Source organism: Micromesistius poutassou, assembly GCF_964030765.1.
Source record: "Micromesistius poutassou genome assembly, chromosome: 18".
Taxonomy (NCBI): domain Eukaryota; kingdom Metazoa; phylum Chordata; class Actinopteri; order Gadiformes; family Gadidae; genus Micromesistius; species Micromesistius poutassou.
Genome location: NC_140288.1, coordinates 7,946,307 through 7,960,951, shown reverse-complemented (window position 1 = coordinate 7,960,951; position 14,645 = coordinate 7,946,307).

The following is a 14,645-nucleotide window of genomic DNA, read 5'->3' as shown; positions in this document are numbered from 1 at the left end:
AAAGAAAATGAGGCGTAAGAAGAATAATAAAGAGAAACATGATTAACATAAGTGTGGCTAGTAACCACACTAATATCATATATTAATGTTTGGAACATGTGAATCTGCAAGTGACAGTATCAATGCATTGTAAGATTGTTGTACACGTTGACCTAAACAATGTATTTCCTAGAGGACAAGAAAATCATCATATGCGCATGGTAAGCTGAGCCTAGTTTATTGTCAGTGAGCCAGCATGTGTGCCTTGTGAAATGCCATCACGGACATGTATTGCTGTGTATCCCTTGAAAAGTAGAGACAGAGTGTCACGCTAGATTTGCCATGGCTCATCAGAAAGCAGTCAAAAGCCATTTGAGCGTGCATCTCTGCTCTGTCTGGCCTCGCTCTTGGTTTCCATTTCCGTTAGCATCACGCTCCCATACCGTTCGCATGTAGATGAGCAAGATGTGCCTCCACATGTTTCTTCTGTTTTCTCTGTAATGTGAATTCACCGTCACTAGCACTACACATGCAGGGCAAGCTTGAGGGACTGAGACATACACTCTTTCTCTAAGAAGACAAAACATTCATATACGTATGTTCCATCCTCCCCTCAACGGTCCAGTCAATTTTGTTATTAGCAAGGCTGTGTAGCTAATTGCACACTAATTCACGAGAAAAAAAAAATGCTTCATGTTGCAAGCTTCTGCCTGATATCCACTTGCAGTTCACTCAATATGCAATCCACACTATTGTTGGCACTCCATTGATAATCATCATCAATATTCCATCAATTTGTTTTTCACTTTTCTTTGTGTGTCAATGACTCACAGGGCATTAGCCTTTTCAATTGTCGTAGGTGGCATAAGTAGCAAAAAACATGCTAACCAACAGGGAGCTACAAGACACTAGCTTGCTACAGCTATGGTGCGGTCATTGGAAATCAAACCAGGTTTAGTATGACCCACAACAAGGGCTTTTCCTCTAATTGGTAGTCTCATTCCTAAATAGACAAAACGTTTCCTGAGCCTATTGATTGATTGCTCTCTCTCCGTCTCTATTTTGTTTATTTAATTCTTCGGCATTGGTTTGTTAGGAAGAATGCGTGCAGCTGGGGGAGCACATCCCAGATCAATGCCAGGACTAATGAGGTATCCACACACTGCATGACAGCTGATTGGAATCGGTAAGAGAAGGGGAGAGGGGCAGGAGGAGAAGAGGAAACAGGAAGTTTCCATTTGCTGCCAGGGCTTAGGACATTGAGGAACACCCATCTGCTAGCAGAGGAGGCGCATGGATCCAAGTGGAGATCCATGTGGAAAAAGATACAGCTCCGTTCTGCTTGTTAGCTTCGATCAGAAGCATACTTTCAAGCAGATGCTTATTATCCCCAGAATGACTCAGAGAGGAACCGTCATGCAGTACTGCCTGATGCACGTGTTGTGAAGCAATCATTCTGCAACAGCCACCGATTCCAGACCAATGGTGTAATTGGTCTGACTTTTCCAAGAGTTTTACATGGAAACAGAGTAGATGTTGCAGACAAAGTCTGCTTCACAACATGCATATGAAGCAGTCCCCTTTTCATATTAGAAAATAGTCGAGCATGACAGTTTCGGTGAAGTAATTTCCTTTTGGCATTTTAGGGTTAGGTATCATTTCTCATGTATGCCCAGTGTTGCATTGAGTTTGATGAATCAGCATGCTGCAGTTTTTAATTGAACCATAGACTACTACGTTTCCGTCAGTCGGTGCCCAGGTTAAGATTTACGCAATACAAGCGAAAAATAAACAGCTAACCAAGAAATAAGGAAATTTACTGAATTTCTTCCGTTCTCATACCCTCTACTTAGAAATTCCCAGCAAAAATAATTAAGGTACTTATTATTTCTTGACTCCAGGCTTATAGTCGGGAGCTACAGGATACATAATTGGCCACACTGAATACAAAAGAAAAGGATGACAAAAAAAAACAACTATCTAATGACTTTTTTTCTACACTGGCATTGTGGGCCTTTGCAATGCTTGTGGGAAACTTTAATGAAAGTAGACACATTATTTCAAGTGTGCATAGCTACAGGCTATTACCTATCCATCAGCAAATGCACATCCAGAAGCTAAGTTCATGTATCGTACAGGAAGTTCTTATTTTTAAAGTGCAGGAAACAAACACCAATGTTGTACTATAATTAGTTGTATATTCTAGCTGATTTTCATGCTAACTACTTTAGTTTCACTTTCATATCCTCTCAGTTTAGTCCACTCTTTCAAGAGTGGTTTAAAGCCTGATGAATAAACAATAGCCGCAGTAATACGTATACGTTATAACTCACAGCCACAAGAGCTCTTTCCCATTGTTAGAAGTTAACATGAATCACTCGCGTGTAATAAAAGAAACACATGGTTTGGATGGCTTTTATGTCAACTTTATTGACCTCGTCTGTTTTGCCGCCCTTTGAATCCCTTGACATGTGTGATGGGACCAAACTATGCCCATGTGACAGATGTCACTATGAGTATTTGTGTAGTAATAACCAGGGATACGGGGCCCTTTGCTGACATGGGGGCCCCATAAAGCATTTTGCGTGTGTCTCTTCCAGCTCAAAGGGTCTTAGTCTTTGATGTAATGATTGCAGCATTGAGCGGCGAGGGAGACAGAGGAGAGCGAGCCTGAGAGATACAGGCAGAGAGGGCGAGAGAGAGAGAGAGCGATGGATGAAAGGGTTTTATTAGATTGGGGGTGGTGGGGGGGGGGGGGTCAAGGCTCAAGAGTGTCGTTGTGTGTCCGCCTCACAAAGACACCGCGGCAATCAGGGTGGCTTTCGTTGGCATGCAATATGTTTTCCACCCGTATAGGTCCAAGTTTATGGTCCCAATAACACCAGCGACGATTGGCATGCCAAGCTTTATGTGTGTGTGTGTGTGTGTGTGTGTGTGTGTGTGTGTGTGTGTGTGTGTGTACTCCACCCAACAAATGGGCACAAATCACATGCACGTGTCTGGATGCTTATCAGTTGTGTCTGCTGCGCGGGCCTAGCTGCTAATTAAGCTAATCACTAACCAAAATTAGTTTTGTGTGCGTGTGGCTGTGAGTGTGTGTCTCATTAACCATTTTGCTGTGCTGTCTGTGCTGTCTTCATACTGAGGCCTGCGTGTATGTATGTGGGCGTGGACACACACACACACACACACACACACACACACACACACACACACACACACACAGTGTACCATCAATCATCCACCAACCCACCCTGTTTCTAGACAGTGTCTCCGTGGATCTGCAGTGGTGCCGTGTGCTGTATAGTATCGCACTATATAATGCATAAATGTATTCCTCTTTAGTTCATTACACGCTTCTATGGCACCGGGAATAACATTAACCAAAGCCTACAGCTTGATCTTCATTATCTTCCCCACGGATGCTTCATCCGGCTTTCTCACTATTCTATCTGCTTTTCCCTCTCTTCTGTTCTTTTTTCTCTCTATCTCTCTCTCTCTCCCTATGTTTGTGAGTCTCTCTCTAATTCTTGCTCTACCTCCCTGTCTCTCCCCCCTCTCATTTGCTCTCCTCCTCCCTGATGCCCTTTTGCCTGCTCTCTTTTATTGTTTGCAGCCTTCTCATCCCCTGGTAAGACCCACAATTCCAAAGCAAAACCCTCATTTTCTTTGGCCACAATCATACAATACCTATTCTGCAAATCCCTTCCGCTCTCAAACCACTTTCCTTTCCGTCTATAACGACATCTAAAATAAAAATCTGTTTATCTATCTAGCTATAATATATAGAGCAGAGAGAGAGAGAGAGAGAGAGAGAGAGAGAGAGAATGGAATATGAGTTGTTATTCTTACTTACTTCTTACTTAATTTGGTTGTTTTTAGCAATTTCAATGATTTAGATGCGCATGTTCCATAATACTAATCTCAAGTGACAATTTGTGCTGATACTCAAAGTTATGAAGAAGAATGAATTATCGTCCATATGCTCCCTAACTTTGACTTCATACATTTTGCATATGCTGTATCCTAAGAAATGTGCAGCAAATTCACAATGTCATTCATGAGCAGACAGTGGCTATGCATTTTACTTAAAGATGCAGACAGGTTGACTGGGGACATGGGGATTAAATCTGTCTTCCGATCCGTCTTCCAATACAACATGGAACTGACGACAATAACGGTCATAGGACGCGCAAAGGACCATTCTTACCCATGGATGTGCCATATGTCCCTGGTGTGAGCGGTTACAGTATATCCAGGACATATCGTCTATGGACCTGCTTAAAATGGGATGCATAAGTTCTTCACTTTGGTCTTACATTCCCGGCTCGTATCCGAGGAAGACGAGGAATAAGCTCTCATCGTTGGTTTAATGACTGACCCCCAGGGGCAGCCCGGTGTATTTTAGCAGCCCAAACTGCTGACAGAACCCACCCCTCACCGTGCATTTTTATATTAAGTAGGTGAAGACATTCTCACAGAAAGGTTATCGGCAAAGGACATTCCTGAGATAATGAGTTAAAGGCAATGTTTGCCGAATTTGGATAGGTCAAAAGAATTGCACTACTTTGCAAAACAATGACAATATCACCAATTATTTTTCCGTCAAGCCTTTTCCAGTTGCCTTTACCTGGAGTAAGGTACATGGATGCACGTCAGTGGTGGCTAATTAGTCCAGGTCTTTAAGAAGATGTTCATTTGAGTCTTTGACACACTGTTCGTTATTAAAGACGGATACCTTTTTGATCAAATTGATGCAGGTGGACAGGTGGAGAAGCACGCAGGCAGGCAAGCAGGCAGGCGAGCAGGTGGTGACGTAGCAGGCAGGTGGTGACACAGCAGGAAGGTAAGCAAGCAGTATAGCAGGGATTAAGCAGCAGGCAGGAAGCAGCTGACACAAATCCAGGCCAACAAAGGAGTTTAGATCCAAAACAATTTCAAAGTCCTTAAAGACCTCAAATGTACATAAACTGTAACTTTTCTAATTAACGAATAAATCAAACCTGAACTTAAATCATGAGGCAGAGGCAGTGAGGCACACAACGTCTTCCCATGTGTCCTTTGTCAAACAAACGAGCCACCAGAAGCCCATGTGCTGAACCCCTTTGTAGAGTCCTGTAGTCCAGTCTCTGGACTTCCTGTTGCTAATTCAGGTCAGTCACATTACTTTCAATACTCATTTAAAAATAAAGCATTTTTTTAAAATTTTTCCTGTAAACAAAAATAAAGAGCCATTAAACGACTAAACGCGGTTTGTAAATTAAATATGACTCCTGCAATATTAAATGGGTGCAGTTAGGGGTTATACATCAGGGTCTTGGAAGCCTCCAGGTACATTAGGGAATCAAACTGTTATTAACCGAATCCCTGTGTAATACTAGTCCAGTGCTGAGAACAGGGTCCTTCAGGCTATTAGCCAATAAGGAATGATTGCTCTTCCCTTGGAAAATAGCAATGACTCTGCAGCCGCTTTCCAGCTAAAGGACATTCTGCTTGTAGATATACCACCACCACCACCACCCGTCGCTAGTGTCTACCAAACCATAGGAGGCTTTTGCGGTTAGATAAGTATGTTTAGGAGTGTGTGTGTTTGCGTGTGTGTGTGTGTGTGTGTGTGGGGGGGTCTGAATCAAACAGGAACGAAGAGTAACGAACTGTGGGGGGAGGAGGGGGTGATCAATCTCTAAGAAGTCTTAAGAACAAAGACGACTTAAGCCTCGTAACAGTGAAGAGCCGAAACCTCCCCCAAGAGCTCACTCAAAGACACAGTGGTAGTAGGGTTGGATTTGTGTCAGTGTGTCGATGGTGATGTGTGTAACACGCACACGGGATGGCCCCTGCTCCCCTGTATCGGGACACGATGAGGGACAAGATAGTCCGGGGTTCAGCTTTGGCTAACGTTGGGGGTGCAAAAACCCCCTCAATATTGATCGAAGTGAACCGGCACGTTTTCGTTGTCTGTCCCGTTTAATAAAGCAAGCGCGTTAGAACGCTGCCCTGCGAGATAGAACTCTGTGCTGCGCTGCGCTGCGATAGCACCCCGCCACCTCTCTCTCCCCCACCAATCGTGTTAAAGCATCACTGGCAACATTCCTGACATACCAATGGTTGGCAGAGTGCCACATTATCGACAGGTCGAATATGTCAGGGAGCAGTTCAGGCTTAAAAGCGTGTGTCAAGGACATACAAGAAGAGGCAATGTACGTGCATTGTAATGCTCAGAACACAAACCTTGCCTTTCAAGATGCCGTTTCGATAGACAGTCAAAGAGCTGATCAATACAATCAGGGAGTAACCAAAAAGACTGGCATGGTTTGACTCTTTCCGTAAGCCTGCAACTGGGAACAGTTTGCACCCACGGGACGACGTGAGTGAGCAGTGTGAAGTCAGTTCTTGCGTGGGCTACTATGAGAGCCTGGCGAGTTACTTGCATGATTTCTACATTTCTAAATGAGTGACTGAAATGTAATTAAGCAAGGCCTACTCCAATTTATTCGGGCATGTTTATGGAAAATAAGTGCACGCCCCACCACTCGTAACGCACTTGTAAAACGCATTCGTCAATTGATGGAACTGTTAAATCATACATCATCACATCCAAAATTTGGAAAAAAATCAAATAAATTACAGATAAATAATGCGTAGATAATTCATGAACTACTGTTCTGAACCTCAAATTCTAAAAGCAGGACTTTGGAGAAAAGATATAGCCTACTTTTTGGTGGAACACATTTGAACAAAATATTTATGACCCAACAATGTTGACCTAAAGTTGGCACCACTGCCTGAAGGCAGTGGAATGCGCATCTTGAATAAATACATGACAGGTAGGCCTACGTCAATTTCTGCAAGTCATTTTGCACGCACGCACGCACGCACGCACGCACGCACGCACACACACACACACACACACACACACACACACACACACACACACACACACACACACACACACACACACACACACACACACACACACACACACACTCTAAGATGTATAAAATGTATGTCACAAATCTAGACGATCGAAGAAGAAGATGGAAGAGTTTCTCAGTCTGCGTGTTGACAGCAGAAAATAGTGTTTTTGTATACAGCTTCTGGACAGTTTATGATTTAGAAGTGTGCAGACGGCTGTTCACAGTGACTGGGATGGTAAATGAATCCATAAAATCGAAAAATTGAAAATCATAGCTTAAGCAAATTGACTGCATCTACAACACGCCTGTCTGGCATATACTTACAATTATGAAAAATACAAAGGAAAGAAACTCATAATTGCATATGAATATACATACAGTATATCGGCATATATGAATCTGAAAGCTGGGAAAACACAATTGTATTCCAATGGGAATCTTCCTGTCATCAGTCACACAGCTGGGTGATTTCATGTCATCGTTCCTCCCCACAGAACAGTATTTTCATAGTTCAACAGTCCAAACAGGATATTGTTCATGAGGCATGGTAATGAAAGGCAGACACAGTCCGATGGGACCAGGAATGGCAGCTGCAACTGCCGCTCTCGTCTCGTCTGTGTTGCAAACTGTCTGAACAAGCTAGCAAACAACCCCCATGTTTTGCTAGCTAGTTTGAAGGCTGCTGAAGAGTGGGTCCCCCGCCGTAAGCCACCACATAAAGGGCGTTGGTTCTCTATTTTAGGCTGTAATATGAAACGAAGAAGGAATGTACAGGGTGTCAAAGAATATTGACGACCCTGGGCAGGACAATTAGCGCATTTCTCAAAACGCAGTAGCACAAATGTGATTGTTTTGTTTAGTTTAGTTTTAAGAGGGAAAAATTGCTTGTAGTGTTTTCAGTATTTATTGAGTCGCTATGAATAATTGCAAATTTAATAGGGAAAAACAAGAACAAAGCTCCCAAACAGGCACACAGTATGATTGTTGGTCTAAATTTAAACTGCATAGTTTTGTCTCGGGTTTCTGAGACATATGAAGATGCTCTGAGGCTGTGAAAACAAGTCGCCTTGATGTAAGACACTTTCTGTTGTTGTTCTTTCTGTATTGTATTGCGACCAGGGAGTTTGAGGATCACAATGTGCCTATCAAAAATGCAAGAAAAATGGAGCTCAAGAGGCACAAAATAATGACAAAATATATTCAGATCTTGAGTTGCAAGACTTTAGCCTTGTTTACCGGAACTTTTCCTCTCCGATGTGGGTCGGAGAAATGGGACAACCCAAAATCATCCGTTCAGATAATTTAAACAACAATCCCAAAACACTGATTGAGTCTCGTTATCTTCAATCGATTTATTTTGCTGCCCCGTTCAGAAGACTTCATGATAAAAATTCTCCTAACCACCAAACAATAAAAAAAAATCGGAAACGCAAGGAACCAAGCGAAAAGAAATAAAAGGAAAAAAAACACCAACATCCATGGAGGAAAAAAAACGACGATTGATCAGGAATTTGGCACCGGGGCTGGCCGCCCCACTCCTATCAGATTCATTAGTTTTCCGCCTGCACTGACATTTCCATTTGCACACTCCAATTGACAAAATAAAATAGTCCTGTTCTCCGCCTCATTCCTCAGCCCTGTGCTCGGTAATCACTCGTCCTCCATGCGCCAGACACTCTCCATCGCCCTGTTACCCCATAACTCCTCAGAGTGCACCCTCACCATGATGACACCGGATGACAAAACACACAGCCCCGATGGAGCTCCACCTAGGACCCGCCCTCCCTCCCTCCTCTCTCTCCCTCTCCCTCGTTCTCCTCCCTTGTTTTGTCTGCTGCAGGGTAAACCCAGCAAAACCCAGGGGAGTGGCACCTCGGTCTGGTCTCATTGTGGACAATCAACCAATCACCTCATTAAAGGACGGCCTTCACCTTTTCATGTGCATCGCGAAACGGCCTATCGTATTTTTCCTTCTTTCCTTCTCTCGGTCACATGCACCGCTCTGCTCTCTCGATTGTCACCCTCCTCTCGGTCACATCCAACGCTCTCTCGTTCGTTCTCTCATGTCTGTCTTCTGTCCATCCTTCACCCGTCCTCTCTCTCTACCCTCCATCTCAGCCTCTCTCTACCCTCTATCTTATCTTCCATCTCCCAGTCCCCCCCCCCCCCCCACGCACGCACGCACGCATGCACACACGCACACACGCACACACCTCCCGAAGAGCTAAATGAGTCTTGGAAAGAAGCAGAAGCAGAACCTTCTCCTCCAGTCAGCATCTTCATGCTGGGGTTTTATTGACTGCAAACACACACTCATACACACACACACACACACACATTCCACCATCCACATCATTTACATGCAACTCCCCCAGCCCAGACTCCTGCACTTTCTGAGGATGTGGGGTCTCCGTTTTCCGTTTTCGGGAGCCAGAAGGGCGGCAGATTATACTGATTGAGTAGAGGTGGAGGGGGTGGAGGTGCAGTGCGCTGCGGCTGGGTTCTCCGCGCTGCTGTGAAATCGACCTCAGGTCTCCTTAATGATGTCTGAGGCCAAGTGGGGTGGATACACAGTACACACACACACACACACACACACACACACACACACACACACACACACACACACACACACAGTGATTATATGACAGGGAGCTTTCTCTTCGATTCTCTGACTCTCGTGCCCCCCTTTGCGTACCACTTTCTACTACATCTATGGACATATTGTGACGACCCAGCTGGGTCTTTGACCCGCCCCTGCTGTGTGTATGCCTGTGTTCTTCTCCCTCCTAATTAGGAGAATGTCGGCAGGTGTGGGTTGGACCAGGACCGCAGTATATAGAGCCTGCCCAGACAACAGGCTTCTCCCTCCTCGTGGCATTTGATTTCCTTTGTTTGTAACACATGGACTGATATGAACCTTGTGTGTGACTTGTGCAATTTTTATTTTTATACACACACACACACATTCACTCGCACAAACTATACAAGTATACAACACGCTGTGTTTCTTTCCACCATTGAAAACTCTTATTTCTGTTTCACTCCAATATCATTTTTATCCTGACTTCCTCCATCAATCTCTCTTTCTCTAATTCAACGTCTACCCTGGTTCTCTCTCTCTCTCTCTCTCTCTCTCTCTCTCTCTCTCTCTCTCTCTCTCTCTCTCTCTCTCTCTCTCTCTCTCTCTCTCTCTCTCTCTCTCTCTCTCTCTCTCTCTCTCTCATATATATGGCACTCGACCCACCTTGAGCAGTCTAGGAACACATTTGATCACATCGGCTGCTGGTCACTTCCTACCGTGGCGTTTAATCAATCAAAATCTTATTTCGGAGAGGAATGTGTTTTCAGTTTTTCCCTTCAGTTGATCTTAACCGAGTTAGGATCTAGAAGCTTCCGGAAATGTCTGCCTCCTTCATCATTTAGGTCACCAGGACGAAGATAATTGAATTTTCTTTTCCAATTTTCCAACACTTGCCTTGTTGTTGTGGTGTCCTGAAATAGAACCCCTGTCACGTTATGGAGTGTGAGCATACTCTACTCAGAATTTAAATTGTGACGGCCTTCTGGCTGTCTCCGTGTGGTGTTGTGGAGCTGCACAAGCGTCGTTTGCACCTCCCTGTCTGTCTCTCCTCTCAGGTGGTTCCTGGTGGGTGGAGCCGCCCAACCAGCTGGCTGCAGATATAAGGCCCACCAGTCTGCCCATGGCTCTCTCCCTCTCCAGACACCATTTGACTATTGTTTCACTATTATTTTTGGTTAACTTCTGTTAATCAATAAATTATGATTACTTTTACTGTTAGACCTTGGTGTGTCTCCATATTTGTTGTGCCCAAGAGCCGGGCGTGACAAAATGATAAAATGCAAAGGATTGTCAATAAAAGTGTTAAATTAAGGGAATAGGTTCCATATTTTCAATTTGCAGTATTTTATTTGTTCAGAAGGAAATATTTCAACTTCCTTTTAACCTTGCAGTGGTTCAACCATTTTTCGCTAATCGACAAACATTGCTTACTTACTAAATTGTTTTTGCAATCCCTCTCTCCACTTTCATAAACAAAAGACAACAAAAAAGACAAACAAAATCACTTTTTCTGAAACAAATTAACAACTCCTCCTTTTGACAACAGCAAAACTAACAATTTAATTGAAATCGTAATTACTTTAAATTGGAACTTCAGTAACCACTAACCAACGAATGTGCGCTCCTTGTCACCAGCAAAGTAAACCGATTTCTGACCTCCCCTTCATAATTATAAAAAACATGAAACATATTTAATCACTTAACAGAGACGCCACTTTTCATCATGTATAACAAAGGGTCAAGCGTTAAATAACCATCAAACATGATGCCATATTTCCGTAGGATGCCCCTGCCCACTCCCACGCAGTGGAGCGTTGTTGATGCCTCACCTGGTCTCGGAGTGAGGCAGAGTGAGACTCACCCACACACACAGCTGACGGGGAGAGACGTGCCCTAAAATGGCCGATGTGCGCGTGGAACGCTGCGCACGCTCGCGGTTAACGAAAGGACCACCGCATCACCGTGGCCCATCAGACGACAGAGAGATGGCCATCCGGTCGCAGACACCCCGACAGATGGACGGATAAACAGGTGTGATAACACCGCACACACACACACACACACACACACTGACCTGCGCCAGACCCAAGTGTAACCCGAGAGAAAAAAATTAGCTACCAACACGCTCACACAAACAAGGTCTCATCTGTATACCAAATGTAGAACATTGCACGCACACACACACACACACACACACACACACAATATCACACAGGCGACTCAAAAACACAAAAGCGTCTCACCAGACGAGTGGTTATGCAACATCCTGGACACACACGTAACACAGACAAGCACTAACACAGACACATGCACACTAACACAACCACACATAGACACACATACCCACACACTACAATACTCATTCTCACACACACACACACACACACACACTCACCCCCCTCATACACACATACTAACTAACACTACTAACATACTAACACACCAACTACAACACTTATCCCCCAACACACACACACAACACCCCCCCCCCCCCTCCCCCACACACACACACACACACACGCATGCACACAAACCCACTAACACAACCACTACAACACTCATCCCCCCCCCCCCCACACACACACACACACACTAACAAAACCACTACAACACGCATCCCCCAACACACACACAAACACACTAACGCCCGCATGCAGATCCCGTCTGAGTGATGGTGATGACGGTGACATTGTGGTTGGCAGGTCACACACCCAGATGGTAGACGCCGTCTTTCCTCCTGGCCCACGGCCCGACCACACAACTCATTCAGGGCCGGGTGGCCACGCAGCCTCCCTCCAGAAGTCACAGGTTCAGACTGGAAGGGGACACGACGTACTCACACACACACACACACCACACAGGACACGCACGCGCACACGCACACGCACACACATGCTCACTCCCTCTGAAAGGAATTCACTCACTCACCACCCGGTCGCTTGTTTGCACCCACACTCACTTGTTCACTGTCTCTCTGGTTCACTCGCTCACTCATCAGTTACTTATTCACACTCACTCTTGTTTACTTCTTTGTTTATTCATGTACCACCTTTCCCTCTCTCTCTCTCTCTCTCTAGAGAGAGATGTCATAATCAGATGAGTTATGAATAGCTAGATATCCACATCTTGCCTGCTTAGCCTGTTAACCCTAACCCCTTTTAAAGAATGCGTATTCAAAAGTGTGACACCTAATAATATGCAGCACTTCTTCACCTGTTCCCCCATTGGGGAATGCTTGGGTTTATGAATATGGAACATGGAATTGCAGATAGTCTCTCTCTCTCTCTCTCTCTCTCTCCTCTCTCTCTCTCTCTCTCTCTCTCTCTCCTCTCTCTCTCTCTCTCTCTCTCTCTCTCTCTCTCTCCTCTCTCTCTCTCTCTCTCTCTCTCTCCTCTCTCTCTCTCTCTCTCTCTCTCTCGAACTTAGAGAATGTGAAAAAGCTCTGGTGACAAAATACAGCTCATGTGATAATATTCACAGTGAGAGTGATGCCTCGAACAGGAGTTTACCATAATAACTGATTTTAAACACAAAACAAAGTCAACCAGCTTCCAGTTAGCTAATAGCAACACGACTACTACTGTTTCTATTAGCTATTAAATCCCTGGCTGTTTTGGAAGGGATCATCTCAGGGACAGAAAGAGGGTATTTTCCCAATCCTATTCTGGGCCCTCAGCATCGACTAAAACTATTTACTATTTGAACCAATGAAACATTTGAATACATAAATATATTTACACAGGTCATGTACAATAACATGAACTTCTAAATTCAACATAATGTTCCTGCCAGCGTTCCCTTATGAAATTAAATGAAAGAAGTGTTTGAAAGCCGTTCTCACCTACTCCAAGGAGAATAGGAATAACCAGATAGGCGCACGATAATAGCTTTTAAAATATTAATTGATCTTATCTGTACTGCACATAGTGCTCTCCATAAAAGTGAAGCAGCCACAGCATCTAATCAGACTAAATTAAGATATATATCCGTTTTAAAATCCTTCCCTTGTGATTTGAAAGATTCCTAGCCCAGCAAACCAGCACGATTAATTGATTAGATGTTTATCCGATTATTATCTTGTCAACTGCTATAATACAAAAATATACAAAGCATATTTCTTCGGTGGTGGGCACACCATTGCAGATAAATGGGCACAGTATAATGACTAAGTCTTTCTCTCTGAGTAGATACACACCCACCTGACTGCCAAGTATGTGTGTGTGTGTGTGTGTGTGTGTGTGTGTGTGTGTGCTCTGTAGCCATTTCAAGGTCTATTAATATGCACATGTTTTGCCAGACCACTTAGATATGCACTAGGGTTGTGACTTTGCAGTTAAATCACATAACGTCCATTGTGAGAAGAATTGCATTTCTGAAGGGATATTCAAATACCATTCCAAAAGGTACCAGCCCTGACAGTCCAGCCTTTTGAAAGGGAATACATATAATTCAATAGATATACATATGTCCATGGATGTACACAGTGGGCGTGCATTGATTTTAACGTAAATCACAGATATTACATTGATCGTGGCAGTTTTTTTTCATGAAAATCCTTCAGCTATCTTTCAGTCTACCAGCCTACCCAGTGGACTGTAGCAAACATTGCTCATCTTTCTGTCATACATCTAGGTGGACATGCCCACGTGTGATGTCAGAAGAGGCAGATCTCCAAAACGGGTTGTAGCAGCTAATCACACTCACACCTGGTGGTATAATATGTCACCTTTCATACATGAAACCACCTGGGAAAACCAAGACAATACTTCCCTCTGTGAATACAATCATAATGCTGTCGCCAGTTCAGTTCAGTCATTGTGTATTTGGTTTGGAAAATCAGGGACCAGGGATTGCTCTGAACACACGATTACACCTGCTGTTCAACGACGGCCCAAATAAAGTATTGGCAAAACAAGAAAGGATCAAGAATCAGGCTGAATCTAATAATAAGGAAATGGATGAGGGGGGGGAGGGTGGAGAGACCAAGAGACAGAGCTAAGGGACGGGGGGATATGTGGGTGAAGAGACAGATGAAGGGACTGACCGAGACACAAAGAGAGTGAGAAAGCGTGAGAGAGAGAGAAGAGAGAGCGAGGAGAGTCGAGGGCTCCTCAGATGAGGACTGTGTGCAGATCTCGGGCACTCGGTTGCTAATTAGTTTGACT